This window comes from Acomys minous, assembly GCF_964271855.1.
Source record: "Acomys minous genome assembly, chromosome: 3".
NCBI lineage: Eukaryota > Metazoa > Chordata > Mammalia > Rodentia > Muridae > Acomys > Acomys minous.
The window spans coordinates 146,107,020-146,127,637 of record NC_140485.1 but is presented as its reverse complement, the minus strand read 5'-3'; the positions used below and the strand labels follow the sequence as shown (position 1 = coordinate 146,127,637).

The following is a 20,618-nucleotide window of genomic DNA, read 5'->3' as shown; positions in this document are numbered from 1 at the left end:
ATTTTTTCCAATTTGGTAGAGTACAGATTTCTAAAGTATGCCATAATTTTCTGGGTTTCCTCAGAGTATGTTTTTAATGTCCCACTTTTCATCACAAAGATAAGAAATTGTTTAATTGATTTAACCCTTAGAGGTTTGGAGGTGACATTGTGAAAGGGGGGTTCTAGGCTCTGAGTCATGATCGTTATGTGATTATGCTGGTATCTGAGCGCAAACACTGGAGGGGACCATTGGCTGTACGATACTGGTACCTCAATATCACAAGGAGGGCGAACTGGGGAGTAAAAACTGCAGTTAGGATAGTTTGAAAGATGCAGATAAGGCATATGAAGAAAATCCTACTCCCTTTCATGATCAAAATGCTGATGCAAGCCAAGTACCACAATCCAACAGATCACAGATATTTTTCTCAGTGGTGAAAGTCGATGGCTTTGGTGTTGAGAACAGCAATAACATAAAGATGCCGGCTTCAGACACTTCTCTTCAGCTTCATATGGAGGGTAAAACAGGGGCAAAGAAGGCGACATACGGCTTCCAGACCAGGAAGGAGGAAGTCAAGTCATGAATGACATAATCTGTATGCAGAAATTTCAAGGCATACAAACCCACAAAAAACATACCAGAACTAATGAGTTCAGCGTGGTGTAGGGTATTTGGTTAATGCAAGCTCTCTTTGATGAGAGGAGGCCAAGGAGACACCAGAACTAAACAATATTAGAACAGAAACAGAGCATTGCTGGAAAAGCTGGTGAAATTTGGACTTTGGTTCATTATCCCATATCATTAAAAAAAACCCAAAAACCCTCATAGTGTATTTATCTGAACTATGCAGTCAATGGTAACGTGATGTTAGGTAGAAGGCCTAACTGAACCCCACCAGTTTGCCATTTGTTCTCCGACGTCCTTCTCACTGCCCTTCCTGTTTCTGTGCTGTCTCTCTAAATTTTCGTCTTGATAAATAGACCACCATGATGTAATTTTAGATTGGGAGATTACAGGAAGTGGCACCTTGTTTGTGACATTCTCTCAAGTCTAAAATGATTTCAAAGCGCAAAAGTTTCAAAATATCTATAATCCACGGTTTCTTATATTTTTTTCTGTGTTTTGACCTTTTCCTCCTCATAGAGAATCCATTTAGCAATAATGTTATGTGACCTGGATTCTGTGTCAGCAAACTAAAAAGAGAGCTAGTCTCAAACAAGACAGAGGGAGAGGACCCGCACCCGAGGTTGCTCTCTGACTCCTGAACATATGCTGTGGCATGTACCCACATCCACACACATGACCGGGCTACTCACATCTATCACATCATGTACTCATGCAAGATTAAAAAGGAGAGTACACCTTTTCTTTTTCTGGTATGAGGGTAGCTAATCACTTTAAAACTCTCGACAGGAGGGAATTTGTGTAAGAGGCAAACATTACCCAAAAATCCTGCAAGCTAGATGAAGGAAGTCCACGGGACCATTCTCTGGAGCTCCTCCTGGGCTCCCATTTATTCTCTCATGAATGTTGGTAGCCTTAATTTACTTTCCTTTGTTGCATGTGTGTGTGTGTGTGTGTGTGTGTGTGTGTGTGTGTGTGTGTGTTTCATTAAGGCTGTTTATAGGAGCATGGAAACGTCACCAATGACTATACCACTAAAGAAATGTCTCTCACTCCCCATCAACCATTAGTTGTGTACACATCCTCAGGGAGGAGGGCACCCTGTAAGGCCCCCCCACTTCCATGACAGAATGTTAGCAGGCCCCTTGTGCAGATGATCAGCGTTGCAGTTAATTTAAAGGTATAGCCTAATAAATGTTTATTATTAGGCTATAATTACTATAACAGTATTTTCTAACCCACCATCAATAAAAACACACATATACCTGTTATATTTTAAAACAGCCTTGGTTCACCTGGGGCAGGCCAGGTATTAATCTCCTAAACTACCTCCCATACCTCCCTGCTGCAATCCCATGCCATCTGCTTCTAATAATTTCTATCCCATCTGTTATCCCAGATACTTTCTAATGTTCTTCACCCAGGCCAAATTCTCCACCCACACTGGCCACGCTTCTTACTCCACCTAACCCATGGTGGCAGCCTTCTTCCTTCTCCTCTTCTCCCTCCTCCTCTTCCCAAGATCCTGTTCAGATCTCTGACAGCTTCCTTTCCCAAGATCCTCTCCGCCCCACAAGCCCGGGAACCTTAGCCACACCTATCTCATTTGCCCTGTCAGGGTGTGGTGGCTTTTTTTAATTGGTCAAACAGGAATACGTTTTTAGGCAAAGCTAAAATCATTTTGGGATATGTGAGTCTGCTCATTTGGGCAGCACCCAGACCAAACCCCAACAGATGAAAGCTGTTGTGAATTCAAGAATGAAATGGTCACCCCCTGGCTCTGGCTCTTACATTCTTTCTGTCCCTTCTTCCACAATGTTCTCAAGTCTGACAGGAGAGTACTGTAGATGTCCTAAACCAAGTCTACTATTTCAGCTTTTCCCCCCTCTCTATTAGTTTATTTACTCACTTATTACTTCAGCTCTTAAATAAGAAACCCTAGCTGGTTTCTTGTGGTTTAGGTATGATAATTTCCACATTCCACACTCATCTGTATTTTTGTCCCTCCCTTGATTATCAGTTTTTTTGAAGTAATACAACCTTATTAAAATGAAAAAACAATATCCAAAACAATGCAATGAAATGAATAAATCCTTTTTGCAATACTGTACACACAGTACGGGGAACACTGCATTTTTCTAAAGCATGTTTTAACCTTCATTTAGTTCATACTAAAATACAGTAAGCTTCAAATAGCTCAAATTACGTCATCCATCAGTTTAAACTGAACAGCTTGGTGGGACACCGCAGCACGGTCCCTGTGTTAGCAAGCACCTTCTCTCTGTGATGATCTATGTAAGATAAACACATCAGAAGATTTAAAAAATTGAACACAAGCTACGTGTCTCACTGAATCTCAAGGCAGTGAAGCAGCTGACAGTGATTTCTCAAAGCAGGAAGATGCTGAAGTGACCTCTGGCATTAAGATATTCTGTGCTATACAGGGGAGGTAATCCCCCTCAAGAACAGTCATAGGGGAGAGGAATAAGGGGAAAATGGGAGGGAGGGAAGAATGGGAGGATACAAGGGATGGGATAACCATTGAGATGTAACAAGAATAAATTAATAAAGGAGAAAAAAATAAAGATATATATAAAAAAAAGATATTCTGTGCTATTGGTCAGAAGTGTTTCACTTAAAAAGCAAACAATCCGCAGGGCAGTGGTGACACACGCCTTTAATCCCAGCACTCGGAAGGCAGAGGCAGGTGGATCGCTGTGAGTTGGAGTCCAGTCTGGTCTACAAAGTGAGTCCAGGACAGCCAACGCTACACAGAGAAGAAACTCTGTCTGGATAAAACAAACAAACAAACAAACAACAAAAAAGCAAACAATCTCCAGGAAATACCGAATAGGAGCCAACAACACAAGACCAGCTTGTATATTAAGTTTAAAACAAAAACAAAAACGCACTGTACATCCACACACAGTAACTCTCAGTCACATAGCCAGTCACTGGAGTAGTCTATAAAACTCGCATCCCGAACACTGACGGCCATTGCTCTCTTGCAGGCCTCTGGGTACAACAGGCTATGTCAGTGGACAGGAAAAGCAGGAATAGTATGGAAAAGCCATTCACTAATTCTGTCAATTTCCAGGATAAGAGACACACACGGGTGATAACATCGCCAGAAACTGCTCTCCTTCTCAACAAGACAAAACCCCAGAGCTGGAAGTGCTAGGCCACAGAATGATTCAACAAGACGGCCCAGGCCTGGTGAAGACGTGCCCTGTCCTGTGTGGAGAAGACTGCTGGTGGGGGAGGGGCCTGGAGAGGGAGAAGAAAGCAAACTACAGAGCAGGCCCGAGTGCCAGGAAGCTTTAAACAAATTTATAATTTGATCTAACAATACTGCTTTCGTCCATTTGCTCAATTTTCACAGTCAGGAGCTGTCCCTCCAGCTTGTTTTTAATTATTCTGAATATATACTACTCTAAGATATGACTAATTAGTTACCCTGCAGCTATGGTCTGTGGTTACACCGCATGTGTATACATAGGTATATAGTGTAGTCAAATGTCAAAGTTTCCCCATTCTTCCCTCTAGCACTTTAAATTATAGACTTTTTCCTCCTACGCTGGTAAGTCAGGACTCCAGCGTGACAGCACCTCAGAGCCACTCCAAGCCTTTCTCCTTAAGGCGGAGTCCACCAGCCTCTTCTTGTAACCTGGCATTCTTCTGTGAGCCTCAAACTGGAAAACTGGGAGCCACCCGTTCCATGTAACTTCTGCTGAATCATGACCCCCATATTTATGGAGAAACCATGTAGGATGGGTGTTTGCGTTTCACGTGACTTCCGACATCCATTTTCATTTTTGAGGCTAACTTTTCTGTGGCAGAAACCATGCCACAGGCAGCAGGTAATGGCTGAATTTGAGTGCTTGAGTTTGTTTCTTCTGCTTCCCTAAAATACTTTTCATATTTGTCTAGGTACAGTGGTCTCTATTATCTAGATAGTAGATAATGTGTAGAACTAACATTTTCAGTAACGGGCAGGATGCAAGGAGCCTTGCTAGCAGACCCTTCGCTGCTCTGTCTCTGCAGGGCTTTGCTGCTGATGTACTTGAGGTCGGGTAAAGCTCTGTGTTGGGGGAATGTCCCCATTGAGGTAAGAAGGAAGGCTTTTAGGACTTGGGGTACGGGAGTTACTCCGGGACAGAGGTTCTCTTGGGGGAACTTTGGGAGGCCTGTCTTCATCACTGTACGTGTTGGAGGTCACTTCTGACCACCTGTAATCTGGCTTTGCTGGCCTAGGAGATATAGGAACCCTGCCATCCGAGCTGGGAGAAGCTCTCTGTGTGTAGCTGGATATCCGGATGGCTGGCTTGTTAAATGACCCAGTTTGTCCCGAGTGAGACCTCCTTAATCTGTGATGGCTTTGAGGTGGGGGAGGAGTTGGATCTGGAACAACTCTGCTCTGGTCAGATGCACAGCTGAGATCTGCCACAGAAATGTCTGGGTGTTAAAATAAGCATAGTTGATCCATCCACACTGACGGAAGCTTCGCCTGCCTGGAATATCGTATTTGAAATCCGAAGGTGCACAGTCTTCTAAAAGGAAGTCTGTGTCTAACTAAGTTGGTCAGAAATTCTACCTCACAGTCAGCCTCATCCAGAGATAGAACTTCAGAGATGGGCAGTAGTGGGAGCGGCCCCGTCACCCAGGGCTGCACAGGGGAGAGGGGAAGGGCAGCCCTTTATGGGTGCAAGCGGAGGTGTGGGAGTACACACCCCTCACTCCTGATGTTAACATTGTGCCTCATTCTGGGAAGTCTTCAGATTTGTGAAGCCCAAGCGTTTTTAAGTCAATCTGTAGCTTTCATTCCCCCAGGGGAGCGGGGCCCGGTGGCGCCCTCCGGTGCACGTCCTTCCTGGTTGGCTCAGCACTAAGTTTCGGGGACCCAGACATGGCACATGCGCCTCGCACCTCTCTTGCCGTCTTTGCTAGCTCTTAGGCTTCCTGGTGGTCTAGGTAGCCAGCTCGCTGCATCTCACTTCGCAGCCCAGTATCAGTTTTATTGTCTGACTTCACACAGCTCTCAAATAGTTAAAGCTGGCATGGCATTAGGGTTTATTAACATTCCTGACCTAGAATCTTTAATATTCGCATCTCTGTGGCATGGCCTCACTTTTGCCTCTCTGTCCAGAGTCCTTATATCTTGCCTTTATGTCTGAGTGCATCTGCTACCAATGCCTCTACAGCCTTCTGTCCAGCCCTGTGCTTGTCATGGGTTCTTGGAGGACTTTCTGTACCATTTGTTTGGATCTGGGATGGCTGCTCTGTTTTCTGCCGACTTTTCCTCAGTTGTCTAAGTAACCCTCTTTTGCTGGAGCTTTCTCATGTGCACCGTATTTAGCTCATACGGATCAATTTTCTTCAAAGGTAAATATTGAAAAAAAAAACCTCTTAAATATCAGCTGGTAATAGAATATGTTCTCTGGCATTTGCTTTTAGATACTCAAGAAAAACCAACTCCCCAAATGACAGAAGTGTAGATTGTAAAAATGACACCGTGTTGACACTTGTTAAAGTTGGATGGTGGATACATTATTTTATTTTGTGGTTATATAGGAATTTTCACAATCAGAAGAAAAACAGAAACACACAGAGAGGAGTTGAGTACATTAACTTTTAGCTGAGGAGAAAGGATGGAGAGTGGCTGGGTGCGGCACGTTGTGCCTTGTTGACGTGCACAAGCCTTTTCTATATGCTGTCCTTTGCCTAGGACTTCTTTCTAAAGATTATGTCGTTGTTTCACTTTGGAATTCTTGTCATAGTTGATTTTCTCAGGCAAGGGGTTGGTGTGTGTGTGTGTGTGTGTGTGTGTGTGTGTGTGTGTGTGTTAAACAAAGACATTATTTGGGAAGGGTATGAAAACCTTTATGAGAGGGAGCCTTGCTGCAGGTAGTGGATCACAGGAGATGGACCTTGAGGCTTTATAGCCCAGCCTCACTTCCTACTCACCTTACGCTTTCTGACTGTGTGTGCAGTGTTACCACCCGGCCTCCTGCTCCTGCCAGCATTGTCTTCCCTGCCTGCTTGCGTGCCTTTCCCATCCTGATGAAGCATAACCTGGAACAAGTGGGCTCAAATAAGCACTTTCTCCTAAAGTTGCATTTGCCAAGGCACATTATTATATGGCCACATAAAAGCAACTAAGACATAGGATGTCCAAAATTTGGTGCTGCTAATATCTGAGGCTGGATATTTATTGGTGCCTTTGCTTTTTTTTCTTTCTTTTGTTTCTTAAGGGCTGTCCTGTTTACTATAGTATATTTAGCAATAGTCCTAGTCTGTATCAACAAGAAACAGTGGCACTGCCTTCTCCTCCCTCTCTACCCCAGTATGGCAACCCAATATGTCTCTAGTTGGGGAAGACAGCAAAGTGACATCGTTCTGCAGTGTTGAATTATTACTAAGTGACCTTTAGTTGGACATCCCACATGCTAATGGAGTTGATAAAAGCAGTCAGACATTAGTTTTTCCATGCTAGAATAAAAGACTATTTGCAGGTTTTTTTGTTTTTTGTTTTTGTTTTGTTGTGTGTTTTTTGTTTTGGTTTTTAGAGACAGGGTTTCTCTGTGTAGCCTTGGATATCCTAGACTCGCTTTGTAGACCAGGCTGGCCCCAAACTCACAGAAGTCTACCTGCCTCTGCTTCCCTAAATGCTGGGATTACAGGCACACTCCATTGTGCTCAGCTGGGTTTAGTTATTATAAATAACTCATTTAAGCAGATATTGCCGTTTTCAGCATTCTCTTTTACAATAACATCAATTGGTTTAATATTTGGGCATTCTCATTTTTAAGTTTTGTTTTATGTGGTGTTTCTTTCTTTTGGCATAAAATATTCAATAAGGTTCACTGTTATCCCACTTTATAAAACTCTTCTGCAAGTTGTTATTTTCATTGCTTGTAGACTGTGACCTCGTTCTTTTTTCCTGTGTGTGGATACAAGTGCATAGTGCTAGTGTTTTATTTTTAGTATTATGTCAATTTCACAGTGTCTTTGAAAATATGGCTCTTGCTTAGATTGGGGGTATGGAAATTTATTTGATCAATTTTGTGGTTCTGGGCACAGTGTAAATGAGACATTTTCAGGTGCTGCAGTATATAAATAAGTGAATGTTTTCCTTGGCTCAGTTTATACCATAACTAGCCAGCAACTCTTGCATTAACTTCTTCAACTGTAAGTGTGCTCATACATATTTCTGATTTAATAAAAACCTTAAAATAGGTTTTTGTACTAATATATTTATAACATGCAGGTGCTTGACATAGAAACATAAATTACACATGAATAAAATTGGTTCAGGGAAATACTAAAATGTGTTAGGGAGGATATTAAAAATATATTTTGATGTTTATTTTACAATCCAACATGAACATTTTTCAGAACTAGGAGAGAGTTCAGTGCTCTGTTACATGATTCATTTTCTTTCTTGAACATTTCTAGTCAAACGGTTTTTATTCTTTTTCTATTTCTTTTGAAAAAATTAAATTATTATTTTATTAGCATAGTTGTATAATTTCTTCATTTTGGAATACCTACCAAATCTGAGTACTGAAAACAATCCATGTAATTTTCCCAATAATTTTATTTGTCAGCTCTTTTTATTATACCTTTAAAAAAATAGAAACTGTATAGCGTATGTGCCTTGCTTCAGAAGAACCACAAATATGCTGGTCGGTCTATTTAGAGTCGTGGGTATATTTTATGTTTTGGTAAAATATTGACCACAGTTTAAATTGATGGTATATGAATTCTGTTAAGACATTGAAGCTGATCTCTGAAATTTAAGCATGCTAATTTAATTTACTTCATTAAAGGTATGTATTTAAAAATATATGTTGAGTGCTCCCTAAGTGACAGTTGTAACTTTTTCCTTCCTTCCTTCCTTCCTTCCTTCCTTCCTTCCTTATTTATTTATTTATTTTTATTTTTTCCGAGACAGAGTCTCTCTGTGTAGCCTTGGCTGTCCTGGACTCACTTTGTAGACCAGGCTGGCCTCGAACTCACAGCGATCCACCTGCCTCTGCCTCCCGAGTGCTGGGATTAAAGGCGTGCGCCACCATGCCCAGCTTACTTATTTATTTTTTAAAAATGAGGTTCCACTATGTTTTTCAGGCTGTATTTAAATTTCTGAGCTCAGAACATTCTCCTGCCTCAGCCTCCTGAGACACTGGCACTACCTTTTCTCAGCTTCAGCTTTCTTTTTGATTATTGTTTCTCATGAATTATCCATTTTTAAACTAATAAAAATTTGATATGAATGAAAATAGGATGAATGATTATGAATGATTAACTAAAATAATTAGATAACTAATTAACAAATTGACAATCTTGGTTAAATATTTGTTTACAGAATTATATCCGCATGGCAAAGTTCCTTCTCTTTCATTATGTCCCTAGATGACCTCTTCCCAGAAGACCTCTTATTGCTGAATCTGCACGGATGCTTACGTCTCCTCACTCACACTCAACTCCAAATCTTCCCCACTGCACACTTTCACTTTGAGAGTAGCTGTGATCTGGTGACGTACATATATTACAAATTTGTGTTTATTGTTAGGTTCTTTTCCTTCCAACTATGACCTCTTTAAAGAGTTTTTGTCCAATGTCCTTGTCATGTGGGTTGGTGCAGAGGACTCCAGCATGTTACAAGGACTCTTGTTTCCTGAAATGCTAGCAGTAAAGTATTTGCTAACAGCCATTTTTGCTACTATTCTCCGGTTCTTAGCAGTTCAAACTGAAAACCCTGGAAGTTACTTAAATTATGAAAGAGTGAGCTAAAAAGACTGCTGGTATGGATTTTATACTTTATTAAACTTATTGTTTATTCAAATTATGGTGGCTACCATTTTGACCACATGCTATGCTATAGACTTTACTTATACTTTCCGATTTAGATCACTGTCTGGTTTAACTACTTATTGTTTTAGATCCTTGAGTAACCTGAGGCTGGTAATTTGTGACAAAGGGGTTACTGTGTAACAGTAACTGCCTAACAGAGCAGCCAGCATGGTCAGCATCCATTTGGTCTCTGTCAAGGGGCCTCATCACGTATCACAAAACAGTGCAGAAATGGAAGGGAGAGTGTGTATTCAAGAGCGCTGTCTAGGAAGGAAGTCATCAGCCAGTGTTCAACGTCCTTTTATTTTTAACTCTGCCTCTTCTTGGTAAAGACTTTGTCTGTTGTCTACTATTTACCCAGAAATTTCATATTATTATACTTAGTAGATTTATAGTACCCAATGTGCTTCTTACTTCTACTCATTTATTAAAATATTGTGTACCTAATCGTGTGCTAGGAGCTATGTATGGCCTGATGAATAGAACTGTCCTGGCTTCTGTCTGCCCTCACAGAGCTTGTGGTCTCCTGAGAAAGATGACAAATCATCACAGGTCTGGAAAGGACTTTACACAACCTGCCCTCCTCTTGACACCCACATCTTGCTTTGTTATTGGAAACAGAAGATGTCCTCGTAACATTTAAACTTCATTCCACATTCCACAACACACAGCAAAATCTTGCTTCTTCAAGAGCTTATGACTCTTGAAGTATTGATGGTTCAGAAAATTTGTTCTTTTAACTTTCTTCTTGGAGTTCTTTAAATAATCTATCTATCCATCTATCTATCTATCTATCTATCTATCTATCTATCTATCTATCCTCTATCTTATCTATCCATCCATCCATCCATCTAATCATCTATCGTGTGTGTGTGTGTGTGTGTGTGTGTGTGTGTGTGTGTGTGTGTGTACACCACATGCAAGCTTGGTGCTTGTGAAGTTGAGAAGAGCATATTGGATGCTCTGGACTTGTTGTGATGGTTGTGCACCACCACATAGGTGCTGGGAATTGAAATGGAGTCCTTGTAAGAGCAACCAGGACTCTAAATTAGTGAACTATCTCTCCAGCCCACTTTCTTGAGTTTTCATACACTCTTGGGTTTAAGCAGTCTTGGAGACCCACAAAATAGTTTTTATTTTAATGTTTCTAAGTTTCTTTTATGATGTAAGCAAAGTTTGCTAACCCCTTAGGAGTGGACTATTTCTGCAGGAGTTCATGCCTGGAGAAAATGATTTTTTTTTCCTCAGCAGCCATGGCCATCTAGAGCTCTTCATCTAGGGGTGGAACCACATAGAATTTCCCTTTTCCATGTTTACACATGCTAACTATTATTTTTATTATGCTTGTCTTGTTCAGACAACCATAGTGTTGAGATTTCATTGGTACAGTTTTCCATGTAATAGGGAAATCGTAGGGGAAAGTGTCTAGTAACAGGTGTCTAGAGCTTCCGGCTCATAAACTCCTTCTACTCCATAATTTCCTCTGAGCTTTAGGTGTAGGGGTTGGGTTGCAACTGTATCAGCTGGTGTTCAGCATCCCAGAGTCCTTTCCTCTCTGCATTTTGACCACTTGTGGGTCTCTGTAATAGTCTCTGTCTATTGAGAAAAGTGGGTTCTCTCATTAGAGGTGAGAGATAGACTTATCTGTGTATTAGGATAAGTACTGGAAGTACAGTTATAAATTATATTGGTTTGGTAAAAGTCTCAAGTCTATAGTCTTTCCAGCTATGGGCAGTGTTAAATAGAGAATTTTGATTATAATTGCAATGCTATATCTCAATGTGTACTAAATTATATCCACCCTTTTAAAAAAAGAACAGGCTGATGTTTCCTCATTTTGTAAATGCCATATCTACTTATTTTGTGATGAATCAAAGATAATTAACAGGATGGAAACCAAAGCCATCATCTCTTAAACAACTGAGATTTTTCACCTATTTTTCTTCTTGTGTTTCCATAATTATAACCCTTTTGAAATTTCATTTATTTTTAGAAGCATTTCAAAACAATATTTTAAAAGACTCGACCTTACAACAGCTATTTTGAACATTTATATCTTGACAGGAGCCTGGTGCTCATCTTTGATACGGTGTTTCTAATAGAGGGTATCTGTTCCATTTCCGTGGAGTCTAAGGGTAGAAGTATTTACCATCTTGTGTTTCTTAGAACTACGTGAGAGGAAGGGAGAACATGGGCATGAAGTACAGGGGTTATTTGTATGTGTATCATGGTTCTTTCTCTTGTGAAAGCCACATTCAGAGAAGTAAAGGCAAGCATTTCAGATATTTGGGAAGCTATATTTAATCTGAATATTTGTATCCCAAATCCCTAAATTTATACAAGAGTCATAAAGAAATATAGGGCAGAATTTTAGGTAGCCAATTTAATTGTTGGATCTTGCCTAAGGGTGCATTTTCTTTGGTCTGCATGGGTGGTTCTGAAAAGTGGGACCAATGGCAAGTAATTAGCAGTGGAGAATTTTTATATAGACAGATTAAAATTTCAAATTCTGGAAAACTGTACAATCTGACCACAGTAAACCTGCTTTCCTTCAGGGTAGCTGTTAGCTGAGTTGAGTGGTGGTGTACATGGGCAGTAGGGCTGTGCCATAATTCCAGCCACTGCTTCCTAGACACTGGTATAGTGCAGAATACCATTTATGGCTGTTAATTACTGAAACCTTTTCTTCTAATTGGTCAGTAACCATGAATTCATTCTTTCTATCTATCTATCTATCTATCTATCTATCTATCTATCTATCTATCTATCTATCTATCTCTTCATCTATCTATCTATGTGGTTCTTTGAGATATGGTTTCCTTGTGTAGCCCTGGCTGTCCTGTTTACTCAGATAATTAATTTTACATCTTCTCAAGTCTCTGATGGGGTTGAAGACCAAATAATTATAATTTTATAATTAAGCTCAGTTGCTTAGGATTTCAGAAGAAGTTTTAAGGTCTGGATAGATGTTTTTAATCTGTTAGATACAAGACATGATAGAAATTAATTTAGGTACAAAACCTTAGACTCACCAAGATAGAATAGATAATATTTGCTTTAAGGTTTCCAAATACCTTTTGACTACACATTATGTATGTAAGTCTTACCTATTGTTATTTTTATAATTGTTCTTGCTGTATGTTATTCTATAAAAATGGCCCTTTTATTTAGGCAGAAAAGGAGAATTGTTGGGGGCTGGTCTGGTAAGATGTGTTCTGATGGTAATTACTATATCCCAGGATCTAGTTGCTGCCTAGACAAGCACACCCTCATGTACACTTATCCTTGTTATGTAATCCTGGCCTAAGAAACTGTTTATGTTTGACCATTCAGAAGCCAATACCTGGGCAGGGCCAGAGAAAGGCGTGGTGAAGGTTCACAGGCTTTGGGAGGAAGAAGGAGACAGGTATTGGAGGAGGAAGGCATCAGAGAGAATGATGGGTTAGTGTGGAGAGGAACACATGGCCGGTTGGCATAGAGGGAAGAAAATGACCCAGATGAAGAACATTAGTGAAGATTTTGGAATTCCTGATAGGAGGTAGCCCAGATAGAAATTATTAGAGCAGATGCCATGGTGTGGGGCCCCCGGTGAGTTACGGCTACTCTAGAATGCATCATGCCTATGTCTTTAATGATTGTGATAGAGGGTTAGATAATACCGCCATAATAATTGTAAGGCAAATAATAAGCATTATTAGGCCGTACCTTTAAATTAACTACCATTACTCTCCTTCAAAACAAATCTCCCAGGCTCACCCCCCAACTCTGAAGCAAACCACCTGAAGTGGGCCCCCTTCCCTCCCTCTCCCAAATCTCTAGTGGAGCACAAAGATCTCCAAACTTCCTTCCTACTCATCCTGTTATCCAAGCCACCATCTCGGCAGGCATTCCTTGGGAACCTGCCAGCCAACCCCACCAGGGAAGCAAGCAGGCCGGCCAACTTAGAAGGCAGTTGAACTTCAGATGTCTTAACTCTTCTTCCTCTTCTCCAACCCTAATTCCCCATCTCATCCCCAGCTCTGCAGCATGCCACCTGTCCTCAGGGGATTAAGCAGATCCTGATAGAACACCCTTCTCTTTCCTTCCTCCCATGAACCCCCTCCACCTCACCCTTCTAGCCCGTTCCCACTCCTAAGTATTAGCTTCCAATACCCAGAAATAACTTTTATCTGTAAACCCCAGTGACCACATCTGTCAGGATCCCAGAATTCCCAATGAGGCAACACCCACTCACTGCTCCCTTCTAAGAGCAAGAGAGTACATCAGAACCCAAAGAACAAAAACACCCACCCAACAACACAAGACACAACATCAGCACTTAGAATTACAATTATCCCTAACCCAGATTTCTGGATGACAGCATAAAAACACTACCAGTAATGGCTAGGACAATATGACTCCACTACTGCAGGAGGACTGAGACTTGCAACTGAGCTGACCCACAAGACAAGGACCTTAAAATAACATTTATGAAAGTAATAGAGGTCCTTAAGAGGAATTTATTCCCCTACTCCCTTAGGAACATGTTTATTTTCTAGTGAGATACAGAAAAGAGATGGATTTGGATAGGAGGGGAGGTGTAGAGTAACTGGGAGGAGTAGAAGGATGTGGAACCATAATCAGGATTATATTGTGCAAGAAAAAGGCTATTCTCAATAAAATGTGTGTGTGTGTGTGTGTGTGTGTGTGTGTGTGTGTGTGTGTGTAAGAGTAGGTGATAGGCTGCTGAATGGTCAAGTGAGGCAAGAACTAAAGATAATGGGGGCTGGAGAGATGGCTCAGTGGTTAAGAGCCCTGTCTGCTCTTCCAAAGGTCTGGGGTTCAATTCCCAGCAACCACATGGTGGCTAACAACCACCTATACTGAGATCTGGTGCCTTCTTCTGGTGTGCAAGCTCACAATGCAGGCACAACACTGTATAAATAATAAATAAATAAATCTTAAAAAAAGAACTAAAGATAAGCTACAGAAAAAGATTGTTAGCTGATGCTGAGACTATTCTTTAGTTTCATGAGTAGAAGTTGCATTATAAAAGGTTGAGGAGTGAGAGAATAGAGTAGGACACAGCACATCATCCTTTATCATCCTCCTGAAAAATCTCACTATTTCCTTAACAAATCACAGTTTCAAACATTCAGTTAGGCTATTAGAAACTAGACTAAAATGCACTGTTTTTAGTATTTGGCTTGTGACTACTAACGTTTACTTAATTGACTGTAGCACAGGCTAGCCTCAAACTCACTATGTAACCCATGTTAGCCTTGCATATGTGAGATGTTTGTGTCAGTCTCTGGAATACTGAGATTATGGCATGTGCCAACACGTGTAGCTTAACCAACAGTTTACATCTTTAGGGGTTGGATGAAAAAGTAACTTTTATATTTACATTTCAAATTGTAGAGGGGAGTATTATTTCATCATTATCAGTTTGTCGCAGTACGTAGAATTTTCTTGTTCAAATAAAAAAATGCTCATTTCCTTTCTATAAGCCCAGACCATTACTTCTGGTAGTGAAATAAAGTAATCAAATGGTCAGAGAATTCTCAAACACTTCTTTATAGTATCCGTTTTAATTGGGCTACTATTTCTGTACTATCTCTTTCTCTACTGTTCATTACTGATCTTGTGACTTAATCAAGTGGCTTATGTTTTCTTATCCTTAGTTTCAGTATTTGTAAACTATCATAAATCTTGACTTCCCTGTTGGTCATGTAGAGCATGACAAACAAAATCGAGGCAAATTGTGAAGCTACAGTGTACTCACAGAAGGATTACATATCACCACTAGCGAACTCACCTACACTTGCCAGATTCCAAACTGTGTTCTTCATTTTGTTGTAACTAGAACAAAAATAGAGTTATCGTCTCTAAAATTAAGATGACAATTTTGAGGAAACTATACATGATACAGGACCATTGTAGTATGTAATATTATTGAAGAACAGATATAGTTGCTCTTGAGATCTTTGTGATGGGCCACAGACAAAACAGCATGGCAGTCTGATTGCACCTGCTGTTGAGGGGAGGGGGTGATGACAAAGCTGCTTTCCTGGCAGCTGCTTTGTCTTTAGGCTACACTTTGTAACGGTTCTCACATTATCCTAGCTCACTGCTTTATGATATGTGCTGTCTAAAGTCTACTTACTGCTAGTGCATTGGAAAGCTGTACACAAGGGATAAGTGCTCTGCTGAAATGCAGATGAGAAAGTCATGCAGCATAATAAAATGAGACCGGAATGTTCAAGAACTGCAGGCTCAGTGATTTGTATGAGTATATACGTGGCTGAAAAAACAACACTGGGCCCATTACCATAGGGTATCCCTGTGTCTGTTTATTTTTTATAGCAAACAAAAAGGTAAGCATTACTTTATTAGTAATTATTTGTTTTGAATTGAGGCTTTTTTCCCTGGGAAAAACAGTCCACACTCTTTACCAAGAAACAAAAACCATTGATCTGGCCATAAAATGTGACTTTCATTTGATATTTTACACAATAAAGACAAAAGTAATAGGAAAATGTATTTAACTGAAAATAGATTTTCATACAATATATTTGGATCATGTTTTCTTCTCCCCCAGCTCATCTTAGAGTCTCCCCTTTTCCCACCCACCCAAACCCACACCCTTTCTTTCTCTCTTTCATGAGACTACAAACAGGCATCTAAATACTATAAAATAAAAAAATTAAATACAACCAAACCAATAGAAAAAGTGAGCCAAGAAAAGGCACAAGAAAAATATATGCGTGTGTGTGTGCGCGCGCGCACACACACACACACACACACTAGTGCACATAGAAAACCTTTAACAACAAAATTGGAGACCATAATACACAAGCAAAAGTTCTATAAGATAAAAAGCGAAATGCCCAGACAAAGCACTGTAAGACAAAACCAAAAACCACCTCCAAAAGTAGCATTGAATCCATTTTGTGTTGGCTCTCTGCCGTTAGGAGTTAGGTGTGGTTTGTATAGCAGTGAAACTCAGTTGCAGAAAACTAAATTTTCCTTTGTGAGTTTTGAGGGTTGTCAGTCAGAGATGGCTTATGTATAGGAATGAGTGTTTGTGTCCACTATCTCAGTGTTGGGACCCCATTTGTGTAGGCCCCATGCACGAACTCACAGCGTCTGTGAGTTCATATGTACATAGGTTCCCCTGTGTTAAGAAGGCCTTCTTTCCTAGGTGTTCTCTAATCCCTGCCCTCCCATCCCCCATCCCACCCCTGGCTCCTCTGCATGATCCCCTGACCCGAGGGCAGAGATTTGATGAAGACATCCCACTCACAGTTAGAGTGTACTAAGGTCTCTGGCTCCCTGCACATTGCCCAGGTGTTGGCCTCTGCATTAATTCCCATCTCCTGCAGCAGGAAGCTTCTCTAACGATGGCTGATGGAGATCATTCAAACTGAGCTGTTGGCCAAAGGAGCCCATGGAAGACCCCAAACAACTCAGGCGGTTGCCAAGGATGTTGCTTGCTCCCTACAAACTGATGACAAGGCCCTATTGCTGCAAACACGTATGTGATTCACTGAAAATTGAGAAGTTGAGCTGGTGTCTACCTAGAGCCTTTACCTCTACAGACTATTGCTCATGGGACTGGAAAATGCTTTCCATGCAAGCAGAGGAAGCAGGCGGACACCGTGCAGCTACAAGCCCTATGATCTGCAATGGTGGTCTGCCTATAACATACACGGGTACAATATTGGCAGACTGTTGTGGGTGTAACCAGCTACCGTCTGATCAGATTTAAAGTCCACTCCACAAGACAGAACCCATGGCTGACACTGCTCAGGTGTCCACGAACACGAAACTAACTATGTCACTGACTTAGGAGAAGATAACACAGTACTGTTCTTCTAAAGGAACATAGCAGTAATATAACTCATAAGGACATTCTGCTATAATCGCACATCAGGAAGTTATTTTTTTAAATAAGCCTTTCATGATAACTTGAGAATCATAAATAGAAGTCTCCAAACTGAATGCTTGCTTATAAATGTGACTTGTGAAATTTGGATCCAATTACCAGATCCTGAGAGCCTTGAAATTTAAAATGACATTAATGACAGCAACAAAAAATCCCCACCAAATTTCCATTAAAATAAAACAATTTCCAACTTGCAGTTTTTGAAAAAAAAAAAAAAGGATAGTTTTGGCAGTTTCCAGTTAAGTATTTGAGCCTGGGTACTGTGCAGCTGGAGCACATTTTATTCGTCACATTAACCACACAGTAAATAAATAAATACCACAGTCATTTACTTTGCTAGTGTAGCTAAAAAGTCAAGTATTAACTTTGTTAAAACATGCAGAAGTAAAGAAGTAATGAGGGTTGCTATTTGAGTGCTGTGCACAAAATGGCATTCTTAAATTTTTGGATAATTAAATTTTTTTTTTATCTATACCCAGTGTTTCTCTACCTAGCCCTGGCTGCCTTGGAACACACTCTGTGGACCAGATTGGCCTTGAACTCACAGCATCTATGTTTCAGCTGCATGAGTTCCAGGGTTACCAGAGTGAACCATTGTTCATGACTCAAATGTTCTTTTTTTGTGTTGCTAGTCAAAGTATTTTACATGTTTTACATATAACCTCTCCTGATATATTTGAAGAAAATATTTACCTTTATTCTGAAGAAAACTGATTTGATGATTCATCACTCTTATAATGTAACTTGGTGGGGGCTTTTCTCTGCAGTATTTTAAGGACCTTTGTGATAATATTTTCCTGCTAGACTTTTTGAAGGCATTTCACCATAGCACTAACCAGTAGGACCTGGAGCTGACAGCCTGGATTTCAACCATGGCTATGTCACTCATTAATTATTGATTTAGGTAGGTCAGTAAACCTGCCTACTACCTTTTCTCATCTCTAAATGCCAACAATAGCCATATTTTAAGCTTAGTTAATGTGTAAATAAATTATTCTCTTAGTCTATGACATTGCCTTTGACAGTGTTTTCCTTTTTCCTCTTCTCTTCTTCTTCTTCTTCTTCTTCTTCTTCTTCTTCTTCTTCTTCTTCTTCTTCTTCCTTCTCTTCTTCTTCTTCTTCTTCTTCTTCTTCTTCTTCTTCTTCTTCTTCTTCTTCTTCTTCTTCTTCTTTTTCCTGTTATAAGATTATTTCATTGATATTTTACAAAACTTTTTGTTCTTTTCCTTACCTTTTTTTGTGGTTCTAGGGCTCAAACCCAAGACCTTTGGCGTGTCAGTCAAGTGCTGCACCACTGAGCTACATGCCCAGCCTATTATATTCCACTTTGTGTTATCTTAGCACAGTATATGAGTCTAGGTAATAGAACAGAGATTTATTTCTTACATTTCTAGGGAACTACAAGTCCATGATCAGGGGCTTGCATGGGGATAGTAAATGGCCTTCTTGTTGCATCACCTGTGGTAGAGGATGGAAGAAAAAAGGAATGGGAAGGTGAGCAAAAAAGAACAAACAGGAAGAAACAGAGGAGGAGGAGTAGAGCAAGAAGGAAGAATGAGGAAGAGGAAGGAGAGATTTTCCCTCTTGTGAGAGGGCAAAGTTTTAATTTTTATAGTAAGCTTAATCTAAAGATAGTCAAACTCACTCCATAACATTGGTGCATGCAAGATCATCCCTTAAATATTAGTGCCATGTTCCAGTGCTGTCACATGATGGATTGTGTTTTCCAGCACATGAGTTTTAGAGTGTATATTCACACTATAGCAAGTACATAGTTAATACACAGTAATTGTGAGTTAGTATTATCATGACATAAAAATAATAACTTGAGGTGGGCTTTGCTTCTCAGTAGGGAATAGTACTTATCCTTGGCCTTAGCTGTCGGGGGCTCTTATAAGTAAATACTTGAGGTTGGGCAGTTTATTCTTATAAGTGAATTGGCTGTTCTTCCAGAGGACCCAGGTTTGATTCCCAATATCCACATGGCAGCTCAGAACTGTTTTTAACTCCAGTCCCAGGGGAGCCAATGCCCTCTTCTGGCCTCTGAAGGACACTACACAAGGGTGGTGCATAGGCATACTTACAGGAAAACCACTCATACGTGCAAAATAATATTTAAAATCCATGGGCAAGATTTGGATTAAAAGGTGGATTGTGACACTAAAAAATGTTTTTCAACATTTCTTGTATTGCTTTTTAATTCAATGTACCTTAATTATTCCCTGCCTCCAGCCACTTCAGGACCCCATCTGATATCTTTTCCAATTTTATTTCCTCATTATTTATGTATTTTTTAATTGTTTGAGAATTTCATACACACATACATACATACACACACGTACATACACACATACATATACACACATACACACACGTACATACACGTACATACACAATGTGTTTTGATCAAATGCACCCACCATTCCCTCCCATTCAATTTCTCCTTATTTCCGCCCCCACGTTTCCTTCCCAATAGCATATCTCAAACACACATATCTAAAGAGTCAAAGCTAGTATATTAGAGAGAACATGTAGCATTCATCTTTCTATGTATGAGTTATCTCAATCAGGGTGATTACCTGCCAATTTTGATTTCCTTTACTGTTGAATAGTATTCATTTTTTGGTGTGTGTCACACTACTGCTACTCACTTGTCAATTAATGGACATCTAAGGCTATTTCCATTTTCTGGCTATTATGAATAAAGAAGCAATGAACATGGGTGAGCAAATATCTCTGTAAGAGGAGACAGAATCCTTTAGGAACATGCCTAAGAATGGTATATATGAATCATTTATTTTCAGTAATTTTAATAACCTCTACAAAGTGGCTACATCACCAACAATGGATGTATTCACCTTCCTCCTTATTCATGTCAGCATCTGTTGTTGTTACTATTATTATTATCATTCTTCTCAGAGTAAAGTGAAACTTCAAGGTATTTTTAATTTCCATTTCCCTGATGCTAAGGATGTTGAATATTAAAAAATATTTCTCAACCATTCTTGCCCCAATTTTAATTCTTTGAAATGTATGTGTGTTCTGTTTGCATGTATACCTTCATGCCAGAAGAGGGCATTAGATCTCTTTATACATGGTCATGAGCCACTGTGTGGTTGCTGGGACATCCAGCGTTCAGGACCTTCAGAAAAGCAGCCAGTGCTCTTAATCGCTGAGCCATCTCACCAACTTGGGTTGTTTTCTTGGTGTTAAGCTGTTTGAACTCTTTGTA

General features: G+C 40.1%; 1 pseudogene across 1 annotated transcript in view; it reads right to left on the bottom strand.

Moving 5' to 3' along the window:
- Window positions 1–3,591: 3,591 nt before the first annotated feature.
- Window positions 3,592–20,618, bottom strand: part of LOC311593847 (ERBB receptor feedback inhibitor 1-like) — a 54,403-nt pseudogene continuing 37,376 nt past the window's right edge. The window contains exon 2 of the transcript in view: window positions 3,592–5,338. The product of the transcript in view is annotated as an ERBB receptor feedback inhibitor 1-like (transcript). The remainder of the gene's footprint in view (window positions 5,339–20,618) is intronic.